A 9,419-nucleotide genomic window follows, 5' to 3' on the forward strand; every position below is an offset into this window, starting at 1 on the left:
ATGCAGCATGAATGCTTAAGAAGTCAAGCAGTTTCTACTTGTTCTCTGTACTGTGCCTGAGGGATGATGGAAGTTGCTGAGTAGATGGTGTGCTGTCAGTCACGGTGTGCAGCTCTAGGTCACCTGTTGTAAGAATGAGCAAGAAGTGTAGGCTGAGACTGCCTTGCATTTGGTAATGTTCCTAATTTTTTTAATGGCTTATCAACTGCAGCACTTATTAATATGGAACCAAAATACCTATCAAGTACAAACCTTTTAAAAGTTTAATATGCTTTAAAAATAATAGTGCTGGTACCCCACAGGACTATGATGCTCTCTGGCAGATTGTAGCTGAGAACTGTAAGTTGTATTTATTATAATTGTTCAGAAAAATGTAAATGATTACTGAAATTTTAGCTCAAGTGACTTGATTGCCATCAGTGTCTTAACTCCACTGACTGCATTCAAAATAAACGAGGGCAAAAATGAACCTGCCATGTGCATTGGAAAGACTGAGGCCTGAGAGCTTTCAACAGTGGCCAAGACAGGTAGATCAAAGGAAGAGGAACATCTTTTAATGGTGCTCTGCTGGCGTTTCATTTACAGTCCTGTAATTACTGGGACAAAATTGCTTTCCTTATAGTCAAGGAGAATCTTTCAGGGGAAAGCTGTTAGTTATAAAAACCTGAAAATGAACCATGAATCAACTTCTGCAGTAAGCACAGCTGTCATCTGATCTTTGTCATATGTGTTACACCTGCAGCTGCTGACAAACCTTGGAATAAACTAATATATCCTGACGCATTAAAATCCCATTACAATGAAACTTCTCTGTGTTGTGTGCAGCATGTTGTAACTACATTTTTTCTGGTCATTGGTGTCATCAAAATACATGTAGGTGGTAGGTGATGCCCACCACTACAAAGCAGGCAGGCAGGGGTAGAAATGCAGCCTATGTATATCTATTCAGTGTTTTCCTTTTTCAGTTTACTAAATGGAAACAGCAACCATTAGGTCAAAGCTATTTTTTTGAGGATGGATTTGTGATAAACTAAATGTACTCACTTCTCTTTTATACCTAGTAAAAGTATTAATATCAGATATAATGACACTATAAATTGCCTTTTCTTAAGAATGATGTTCAAACTCAAAACAATGTTAGTTACTTATTTTTGTGAGAGTGAATGAATATCCGAAGCAGATGTTCAGGACAAAACAAAATAAAACAACAAAAAGCCTGCAGAAATGGGATATAAAGCTGTCTCATCCAGGTGCTTTCCTAGGAGAAAACAATTTTGATAACATCATGAATTACAGAAATAGTAACAGGTGAATCTAACACCCTGTGCTTATCTAGCAATAGCTTGGCAAGATTAAGAGAAGACATGAAATTCTTCTTAGCTGATATACAGGGGTCCAACTGTTTGTTTGATACAACTGTTCATCATCTGCCCTGAAAGCTTTATTTATGTTTCAAGGATTAATGAGTCTGGTACCCTGTGGAGACATTTTTTCCCGAGGATGTTGCTATGCTGCTGAGATGTTTTAGCCAAATGTATGGATAAAGGTTTTGATTGTGTTTTTTAAAAAATACATATATTTAAATGCATTTAAATTAACATGGAAGATGCCAATTGTCAATACAGTATAACTACTAGATATAGTAGTGCATGCTTCTTAGTTAAGACCAACTCTACAGTATTTGTGCAGTTGTGGATACTTCTGGCTTAAATGACTGCTGCTGGGACAGGTTTAAAATGTGATGTTTATGATTCTCTCTTATATCTTTCAAACATTTTTCCAAGTGCCTTTTTAAGCCCTGTTTGGTAACATACAGAAGAGCTGAGCTTGATCCTATAATGATTTTGAAATGTGATACACCGTGATTTGGAAACATTCAGTGAGTTACTGTTTTAGTGTACTGGAAGTCATATATTGTTGTTCAAGACCATACTTGGATAATATTAGGTAATATCTGCCTATTTATTGTTATTAAGAAAATAAAAATAAAAATGTTTTAAATAGTTTTCCACTGACATGCATACCTGCTTCAAGCAAAGAAAAAAGGTATATCTTGTACCCAAAAAGTCATGAACATCAATAACTGAAGTGACCTTTTTGGCAATAGTTAGAGACACATTTACAGAGAAATGTCAGTCACTGAGCTGTGAAAAGTTATGCTCAGTAGAACTTCCTTTGTCATAAAGATCAGGATCCACAGAACCTGTACAATTTTCAGAAAGGTAAACTATTTCAGTTTTAGTCACTGTCATGTAAGGTGTTATATTTGAGTATGCTGGAAATAAATAATGTTATTTTTACTATGATGCTGTTAAGGGAGAGGAAACAATAATAGTTAGCATTCACATACTTATAATATTTGGGACTCAATTCTCATTAGTAATAAGTTCAGTCCTGTGAGTTGGATAAGCAGTGATTTCATGTGGGTAAGAGATTATAATCAAGTCCTAATAAGTGGCACTAATATGACCACTCACGTAGTCTGTGATAATTCACTGACTATACATGGCTCAGATGTTGTTGGTGAGATTTATCTAAAGCTGGTTCCACAACTCATTTAAAGTCACTGTGAATTATAATGTTAGAGAGGTGAATAGTCAATGTGACCTTTTGAATGATGATGAGAAGAAAAGAAGCCTGGCTTAATCTTATTAGAGGTCGTCAAATGGTTCGGAAAGTGACTGAAAGCTAATCAGCCCTAGGGATTACTGTAAGGCTTTGGTGATTAACATGGTGAATTTTTCCCCTTTATAGTTTGCTCAGCCCATTCCATTGTTATGGCAGAAATTGAAAATAAACTGTACTGTTTGACCTAGTCAGTCACTTCAACCTAATATTATTAGGTTGAAGGTTATTAGGTTATCACATTATCGTATTAGAATATCTCAGCAATGCCTAAAAGATGGTCCTTTTCAATTTACTTTCCTGCCAGGTATTTTCTTATGCCACAAAATTCAGACCGTAGTACAAAGTAAAAGGATGAACCACTTGTTTGTGGACTGAAATGGAAGAGAGTTATATATATAACTTGTCAGGGGAACAAATTACAAAAGGTTTCACTTTGTATGTAACTTCAGTTCCTTAGTCATTGGAAAATAGGTTTAGGACAACCTTCTGTTACAGGAAATAAGAGGTTGAAAGAGGGAAAAATACACAATTCTCACTCAAATTCCACCCAGAAGACAAACTCTATGAACTTCAAGTCCTAAAAGGAGAAACTACTTACTGTAAAGCTTTCAGAGATCTATCTGTACTACCTTACAAGCTTATCCCGGTTTTGAGTCTTAGCTTTGAGGTGGTTGGATTCAGATGAACTCCTAGGGTTAAATTAAAATGGAGGCTCGGTATACATGTATTTAGGGCCATAGTCCTGAGACATATAAGTACATCAAAATGCTTTTTTTTTTTTTTTTTTCTTTCTTTCCCTAGTCTTAAAAATAAAAATCACAATTTTCTTCATTAGAAATGAAACTTGAAGATGCAATCTGACATCACTCACCTTAGTGCTATTTGTCTAAGCCACAGAAAAAAGCCTCATGGCCTCACTGCTGCAGCGAACCTGGGTCTTGGAGGGGGAGGTCAAGACTGTCTGTGATTCAAACCTCAATGCACTGATATTACATATTGTCAACCTAGCTCATATTGTAGGGGTAACTGTAGTCAGAAGATAGAAAAGCAGTAGTTCTTTCCCCAAATAGCAGACATGAATGGCATACTTGGGAGGATGAGTAAGCTCATTATCTTCCCTTGACTTGGAGTGACACATCACATTGTCATCTTTGAGCATGCTATGAAATGGGTAGTTTACCCTGTAGCACACTCACAAGGCAATTCTGGGGGAAATAGCAAGTTTCTTTAACTGAAAAGAAGAAAAGACTGTTAAAATGAAAGGATCCTGTGCTTTTGGTGTAGCTTGTGATATACAACAAACAAAAAATGGTTTGATATAAAATAGGTTTAAATCAACTTTCTTAAACTGGCTGCAGATATTGACTGCAGCCCTACGTCATTTTTGCATATATAGCTTCACATGGTTTGGTTGTAATTTTTCCACAGCTCTAATAACTTTTTTTTTAATTTAAAAGCATAGGCTGAAATTTTGAACCATAAAATATCATCAGTCAAAGATGAATAAAGCATGATTTCACATAGCTCATTTTAGACCAGGAACTTTTCTTCTAAAATGCATATTTATTCTGCAAGTTTCAATTTTTGGATCAGTAATTTGACACAGCTGCTGGTCAGCTCTTGAACACTCCACTGTTTTTCAGAGATGTGAACACGCTCAGCACCTGTGGACTTCAAATCCCAAGTTCACATTTGTTTTTAGTGCTTCCTATAGCTGTTCTTACCATAATATCTGATGCCTTAAATTGTTAATGACTATATCTTTAAAACACCTTTGCAAAGAGCATGAAAATGCATGCATGTATGATATAATGAACAGTTGAGCCTGGATTTAGAATGCTCTTACAGAAATGCCTGTACAATCCAACTTCTCCATAAACTGAGATATCCATTATCCATATCTTTTATATGGATATCCATATTAGCATAATACTTATGTGTTGTCTTTTAAAAATTCACTCACTAGATGTGAAATGGACAAAATCAGGGAGTCTCTGGCAATATGCTGATTACAAAAATAGAACTCGGGGAGACAGGTCATTTTTCATATTGTTTGATTTCCAAAAAATAGGAGGACTCCACTATCACTGTCTTGTTCACTGTGGGTAGCATACCACCAAGACCTTTAGATAAGCATAAGTATTCATTGTGCAAGTTAAAAGGACTTCTACCATCAAATATTTCAGTTATCCCCTCAAAGCCAAGACTGTTTTGACAGTCTCCATTTCCTGACTTCACCACTTACCTCCATCTCCGTGTTTCTCTTAGACTGTTTTCATCACCATTATATTTTCACTTCTAGTTTTATTCTGAAGCCCATTCTTGATCTGCAGAAATATATACACTGGCCTCTGCATGCCCATTTGAATGAATTGGCTAATGATTGTATTGATTGGTCCTGAGTTTGGTCCAAATCTGCAAAACTTTATTCCAGTTAAATGTTCAACATTTGACCACTGTTTTGAATTATTATTTTTTTTTCCCCAATTTTAGATAAATGCATACAGAATTTCTAGTGAAATTTTGGTCTATTTAGTCTATGGAAAAATGACACCTTGTTACTAAATTGTGCAGAACTGTATTGTGCCCACTCTATTCGTCTGGCTATTGCCTGTAACGTTCTTAAGGGTTGCAACTACTGTCACTATAGCAAACTAATACAGAACTGAGGAAGCGAGTCAGATTTGTTTTAATGGCTGCACAACACCACAAATATTAATCAGCTTCCACTTGCTTTTGCAAACTGGTGTGTACAATATCTGATGATATCAGCACCTATGGCCAAACTCTTTCTGCAGTTTTGTACAGTTGAATGCAGAAGATCACAAACTTTGTGTTAACAATACTTTGCATGTATTCATCAGAGTTGTCCACCAATGCAGTTTGTAGGGGGGTCAAGCCCTTATATTTTTGTTTGTTTGTTTTGTTTTTGCTTTGTTTTTTACTCTGATTCCTCCCCCCACACTTCTTGGTCAATATGAGGAAACAAAAAGCACAGCTGAGCACAGGGAGCTTGAATTAGAACTTACAGTCATAACGAAAATTGAAGAATGCTGGAATAGTATCCCAAATACAGCAGTGCGTTATGAGGTTGAGCTGAGATACCATCTGGATTCGAGCTCCCCAGCATTTATTTTCTTGATCTCATTAGCAAGCATCATAAATCACAATGGAAGACATGGAGTTAAGGCAAGGTTGCCTGCAGACAGAAAATTGAATCTGTTGAAAATAAAAGTCAAAATGCAAGTCTGTGACAGGACTAAGGTTCAACTTAGCATGTTTTGTGTTTGTTTTTTACAAAAAACAAAGTTACTGACTAAATTAAAACTGAACTTTCACTAAGCTGGAATTGGCATTCTTAATGTGTCTTGAACTCATTAACAAATAAATGAAATTCCAATGTTTTAAATCAATTCCAATGAAATCTGTATATTGAGAGAAACCCTAAGGTCTTGATATCAGAGTGAGATGAGGCTGAGATCAGCTTGGGATTCATATTGAGATCAGCTGGAGTTCATGAACTCTATCCATAAAACTCTCTTAGGACCTTGTCTTCAAAACATCAAAAAAAACAGATCACTGTTCTATCACTTACAACTGCTGAAAGAAGGGTTGAGTACAAAACGTGATGCAGTATGCTCATCTCTGTGGCCTTAGTCACCAGAAAGGATTCCTGTGGGGTTGTGTTCATTCTTTGCCATGTAAGACTTGGGAAATATAATATAGCTAACAACAGTAATTTTTTATATTTAACGTTTTAGAATTTATCGGTCTATGCCACATTTTCCTTATAGGCCTGATAAATGCAGTGATAAGAGAGGAGAACAAGAGAAGGCAACAAAGGAATTTTAACATTAAAATACACAGCTAGTGCACTGGATTATTTTCTCAATGTGTTTGATGACTAAACATTCTTTTCCTATCTTTTGAATGTTAATTGGGTTTTCTACATGTTGTATGACATGAATTTATCCAGGAAACATCAATTACAACACACAAAGCAATAGCGAATAGTACAGTGTAATTATGCCTCTATGAATTTATTTACAAGCTAGATCTAAATTGAATTGCAAGTTGTATAGCACTCAAAGAAATTCTGTAATTCTTTGATAGAAAAATTGAAGGCATTGAGTATCTTATGTAAAAAAAAATACTTTAAACATGCAATAGAAATGTTCTGTTGATTAGGATAATTAATCCAACGTACCTTTCTTTGACCTGTGCTTTTAGGTATTAACGTGGCATAGACTTTGGCATTGGTATTATAGTGTTCATTGATTTTCTCTCATTTATTTTTCATTGTCATTGAAAAATTTGGCATGTGTTTGGGGAATATCTGAGTTTCCTGGTTCACTGGAAAAAAAAAAAAAAGCAAACACTTTCATAGCCTTTTTTTTTTTTTTTTTTTTTTTAGGCACTTTCTTGTTAAAGATCTTAAAATTACTGTTTTCCCTAAATTTCTTTTGGTTTTCTCTCCCTTTCTAATGCACATTTACAGAAATTGCACATTTTAAGCTTCACAAAGGCATTTACCTGAAGATGGAATAATTTTAAAATAAATTATTCAAAAGTTAAAGAGGTGTTTGCCTTTCGCATGCACTTTTATTGTTTGCCTCAGAGGCCAATAGAATTATTGATTTTTGTAGACAAAGAAACCTCTTTGAAGATTTGGTCTGACCTTCTGCATAATGTAAGTCATGTAACTTCACCATGTGAACTGAGTAATCATCCTTTCTACTGGACTGAGCTACCTGTAGTAAAACTTCAGTTTATCCTTTAAAAATGCATTTATTTATTGGTTTGAAAAATAAAAAATGACATGAAAGTAGCAAGGTGCTAATTAAGGTACTACTTCCTTTGATAAGCTCATCTGATGACAGTGCTTACTCTTTGACAATTTGGATCAAGCCCTGATTTGAATGAAGCGCTGTGCCTTCAGCTGTACATTTTTAGGGCCCTTCTTTAGGAGTTTTCTTCTGGATCTAAAGCACAAGTGCTCTCTTAAGTACTTGTTAGGAAAAGCATGAAGAGATGGTTGTTTAACCTGGATGTGTTTATATTCTGAATGTCATCCTCAGAAAGCTTTTGGTTTATCACAATCTGGACAGCACACAGGGTGATCTGGAGGAAGCATACCAGTAGCGTGAGCTCCTGTCATGAACTTGACTGATGTCCCTCTGGTCCTCTTTGCAATTCCTCAGCCATGCAAGACAGATGTCTCAGTGAACAACCCCAGCACTGCAGATTCTGTAGCTGTGGAAAAGCATGCTGTGTGGACCACCTGAAACTGAAAAGCTATCTTTTTACTGTGGTATTCTGAAACAGTCAGATTCTTGTTCTGAAATTGAATGAAACTTTATTTGAGAATAGTAAATATTTGTAATATTATATATTTTAATATCTTCAAATATGAAGTATTTGGGTGAATGCCTGACCCAGAACTTAAGCTTATAGTTTTGTATGCTATCCACGCTCTTGGCTGCTTCTGAAACCTACCAACAGCCCAAGGGTGCAGAACACCAACTCAATGAATCACAGAATCACAGAATTTCTAGGTTGGAAGAGACCTCAAGATCGAGTCCAACCTCTGACCTAACACTAACAGTCCCCACTAAACCATATCCCTAAGCTCTACATCTAAACGTCTTTTAAAGACTTCCAGGGATGGTGACTCCACCACCTCCCTGGGCAGCCTGTTCCAGTGTCTAACAATCCTTTCAGTAAAGCAGTTCTTCCTAACATCTAACCTAAAACTCACCTGGCGCAACTTAAGCCCATTCCCCCTCGTCCTGTCACCAGGCACGTGGGAGAACAGGCCAACCCCCACCTCACTACAGCCTCTTTTGAGAGCAATAAGGTCATGAATGAGAGAGCAATAAGGTCATGAATGAGCATGAATGCACTGCCCTTTCTGATATGGATGGTGGATAGGCTATCTCCAAATAGCCCCAAAACAGCTGAAGGCTGGGAGGGAGAAATTAGTTTAGGAGAGAAATTAAGAAATTGACTTGTTGCTGTACCTCACTGTAGGGGTACTCATGTTGTTTTTTGTTTGTTTCTTTTTACTGGGAAATTGGTCAACTTAAATAGTCTCAGCTGAAGGATTTTGAGTAACACCAGGGATCAAGAAACAGCTCAAATCCTTTATTGGGTTATATAGCTTCCATTTCTTGCAGTACGTATTCTAGCAGAGTTAGGATTTTCTGAATGGAAGTTTTCAATATTTATAACCTTTGTCCAGTCCTCAAGCTGTATATTTCAGTGCTGCCTGCTCTGAATAAGGAGGCTGGGTGGGAAAAGCTTGGGCCTAACTTCCTGAATTAAAATCACAGAATCATAGAATGGTTTGGGTTGGAAGGGACCTTAAAGGCCATCTAATTCCAGCTTCCTGCCATGGTCAGGGACACCTCCTACTAGACCAGGTTGCCCAAAGCCCCATCCAACCTGGCCTTGAACACCTCCAGGGATGAGGCATCCACAGCTTCTCTGGGCAGCCTGTGTCAGTGCCTCACCACCCTCAGAGTCAAGAATTTCTTCCTAATATCTAATCTAAATCTATCCTCATCAAACAACAACAAACTGATATCTCCACACAACCCTAGTTCATCCTTTCTGAATACTAGGGTTCCTCTAAGCCAGTTAGGATGACTGCATTCAAAGATGCATGATCTGACACAGTAGAGGTCAGGCCCTTGAATTTGAGTAATTGCTTAAACACAGTATGGGCTGGTTTATGTTGGGATTAAGAATGACTTTGCTGTAGAACGGAGGAGGCTAAGAGCTTGTCAATG

This window comes from Anas acuta, chromosome 1, assembly GCF_963932015.1.
Source record: "Anas acuta chromosome 1, bAnaAcu1.1, whole genome shotgun sequence".
Classification (NCBI taxonomy): Eukaryota; Metazoa; Chordata; class Aves; order Anseriformes; family Anatidae; genus Anas; species Anas acuta.